Genomic DNA, 3,248 nt, shown 5'->3' with positions numbered 1-3,248 from the left:
CACCATCATCTTTCCATACCTGGTTGTATTATTGCCTTGTTGTTGTTGTTGTTGCCATGACAAACACCACACAAGAAGGAATTTGAGAAAGGAAGGATTGATTCTGACTCAGGTTGGAGGGCACAGTCAATCATGACCCGGGATGTGGGATGGTAACTGCAGCTCCAGGTGTGACAGCATGGATGGGGCAGCTGGTCACTGTCCCCACTGTCAGGAAGCATGGAGAGGTGAACATGGGCACTGACTCTAAGTTCTCCTTTCCCCCTTTCAGTCTGAGCCCAGCCTGTGGAATGGTGCCATGCACGTCCAGTGTGGGTCTTCCTTCTTGGATATTACAGTTAAGCCTTTCTGGAGATATCCCTATAGTAAGGCTCAGAACCATGTCTCCTGGGTGATTTTAAATCCAATCAAGTTCACAATGAAGATGGGCCATCACACTTGTTCATTTTATCTTTGTGTTTCCTTTTATTCAATCATTGTCTGCATTTTCTGCCATGAGCACCTGTTACCCTTTAAATATGGCATGCTCGCTATCTCCGATTCCTCTTGCCTATGATGCCTTTCCTTGTATGAGTTGTGATTGTCCCCATCCTTACAGAACCAAAGGATACCTGGCATGTCCCACCAAGTATTCTCTGACAGCTGCAGAACTTCCCAATTCATTAGTGAAACTGAAAATCACTACCACTGATACCAAGAGATGTTTAATTAGTAGGTATAGAGCAAATGTGAAAATATGTGCCCTCCCAGGTAGTGTGTAACTTAGAACAACAAACAATGATTCCCAAATGATACTATATTTTATTGTACAAGTTCTCAATAATGTTTAAATATATTTATTTATGCTTTTGCCTTAAGACCATAAGCATCGCTGGTGGGGTGATATTTCAACTTGAAAAGCATCAGGTTTACAGGCTGCAGGCTTCTAGGTACAAAGGCCAGCAGCTCCTTCTCTCTAGCAACAGAGAAGACGTTCCTTAGTCCCCGCCATGACATCAACTCTTAACTTGCTTGTAATGTAAAGTTACATCCCAAGAATTTCTAAAACTTCTTTAAATTTCTTAAGCTTTCAAATAGGCTTTGGACAAATATGACAAAATAAAAATGTGCCTATATCATATGCAGGAGTTTGTAAGACCCACATTTCAATAAAGGTGACTAGAATTTCACTGGAATTTCTGACCATGATGGTGAAGGCTAAAGACTGTGTATATAGCCTGAGACAGCATGGGAAAGTTACACTAACTGAGCAAGGACAATGTGTTGGCTCCTAATAATGGCAGTCAAAGAACTGCTCTGGGCCAGCGTCCATCCAACAACACTTTTGAGCATGCCCCTCACACTCTTCAGATAAGGATGATTTAGACTCCTTGAAAGGTGCATTTTCATTCTTTCCAGATACATTGGGTCTCTTCCTTCTTTTTCTTCATTGGTCTGTATAAGGAAAATATAAAAAACAGTGAAAAAGAATATGCCAGGCAGTGGCATCTGTTTATTATCTTTTGGTTTTAGGAGCTTAAATGTTAGCCTGTAACTCACTTCATCTTTAATTAAGGTATTTATTAGTCCTGTAATAATTCAAATATGTGAGTGTAGAGAAACACTCCTCATTGAGTGACGTTTCCTAATACTCATTTTGTGCGATGTATTATGTAGTAATATCCAGATCCTAACCTATTATCTGCTTCACCTATTAAACTGTCCTACATAGCTTCAACTGACAACTTGTCATGGCCTAGAGTTACCTGAAAAGGGAGTCTTAGATGAGGGACTGCCCTGATCAGATTGACCTGTAGGTGTGTCTGTGGGTGATTGTCTGGACTGTTAATTGATGTAGGAGGGCTGAAGTGGAAGATGCCATCCCTGGGGGTGGTCCTAGACTATATAAGAAAGCCAGATAGGCATGGGCTTGTAAGCAACCCAAAGAGCAAACCAGCACACCAGGTTCCTCCACAGTTTCTTCATCGAATTCTTCCTTGTGTCCCCGTTCTGAACTCCTCCAATGATGGACAATCCCTTGGATGTCATAATAAACCTAGTTGAACGCTTTTTCCCCTAAACTGCATTTGGACAGAGTCTTATTAGAACATCAGAAAGGAGATTAAAATAAATGTCCAGTGATGAGTAACAGAGTAAATAAATGGATGCTTGAGATGGTGTCACTGCACAGTCACAGAGGAGCGTCAACAGTTGTGTCCTCATGTTGATTAAGCAGGAAGTAATTTCCAGCTCATATGAAGTGCTGATTGACCTGCTCATGACAGCATAATTTGTGAACTGAAGTTACACAAATACATTGATGTATGCATAAGCTTTCAAAAATTTAGATCCCTTGGGGATGGAGAGAGGGCTCAGTGGTTAATAGCACTGGCTGCTTATCCCCAGGACCCAGGTTCCATTCTCAGAACTTACACAGTGGCTCACAACTATTTGTAAATCTAGTTTCACGGAATTCAGTACCTTCTTCTGCCTATCACTGGCACTGCATACACACGGTACATAGACGCACATTCAGGCAACATATTCATCCACGCCAAATGAAATAAAAAAAATAAATACTTTCTCACAGAACTTCCCTCCTAGGAATTCTCATTTGACGTAATTAGAACTACCTAAATAGTGAATAAGATACTTAATAGAACTGTGAGTCATATAAATATCTAATAAGAGAGGTATCATTATGAGAACCTCAGTCTGTCATGTGATTTAGGTTTAACCCCCCCAGGGTCATAAAATCTATAAAACAAAACACCTCCCCCCCCAGAGAACAAGTCCCGCCCCCCCCCAAAACAAACCTCTCACAAAAGTGATATGAAGTGGCAATGTCCCTGAGCCAGCGTTTGCCTTGGTGGTAAGAGACGCCTGCTTCTCCTTCCATCTGGGAAGCATGCGCAGGGCTGTGCACCTTAACTGGGCATGCTCAAGAGTGTGTGGGCCTGCCTGAGTGAGTACGTGTGGACACCTGAATCAAACCTTTAGAACACTGCTCTTCTTCAGGGCTCTGAAATAATTCCATGTGCCCTCCTTACCCGATGCTCAATCTTTCCCACTCGTCATTCTCCAGTCTTCCTTACCATCTCTGTCCCACTAAGATGCAAACCCAATTGCAATCTGTTACCCACCGGGTCCCACCCTCATTACTTAGTCTGCTTCCAAAGACTCCATCTCACAGTACCATCATACCGGCAGATAAGAGTTTTAAGATACGTATTTGGGGGAAATGCAAACAGGAAGTCCATATGCGCATT

The 3,248-nt window shown here is 42.2% G+C and overlaps 1 long non-coding RNA gene across 1 annotated transcript; it reads right to left on the bottom strand.

Moving 5' to 3' along the window:
- Window positions 1-438: 438 nt before the first annotated feature.
- LOC143269507 (uncharacterized) lies at window positions 439-2,872 on the bottom strand. The gene is made up of 2 exons (XR_013045935.1): window positions 2,796-2,872; window positions 439-1,434 (listed from the first exon to the last, which is right to left on the bottom strand). It is a non-coding gene; the product is annotated as an uncharacterized LOC143269507 (long non-coding RNA).
- Window positions 2,873-3,248: the final 376 nt, after the last annotated feature.

This window comes from Peromyscus maniculatus, chromosome 19 (genome assembly GCF_049852395.1).
Source record: "Peromyscus maniculatus bairdii isolate BWxNUB_F1_BW_parent chromosome 19, HU_Pman_BW_mat_3.1, whole genome shotgun sequence".
Classification (NCBI taxonomy): domain Eukaryota; kingdom Metazoa; phylum Chordata; class Mammalia; order Rodentia; family Cricetidae; genus Peromyscus; species Peromyscus maniculatus.
Note: the sequence above shows the minus strand (reverse complement) of the source record. Positions and strands in the feature narration are given on the sequence as shown.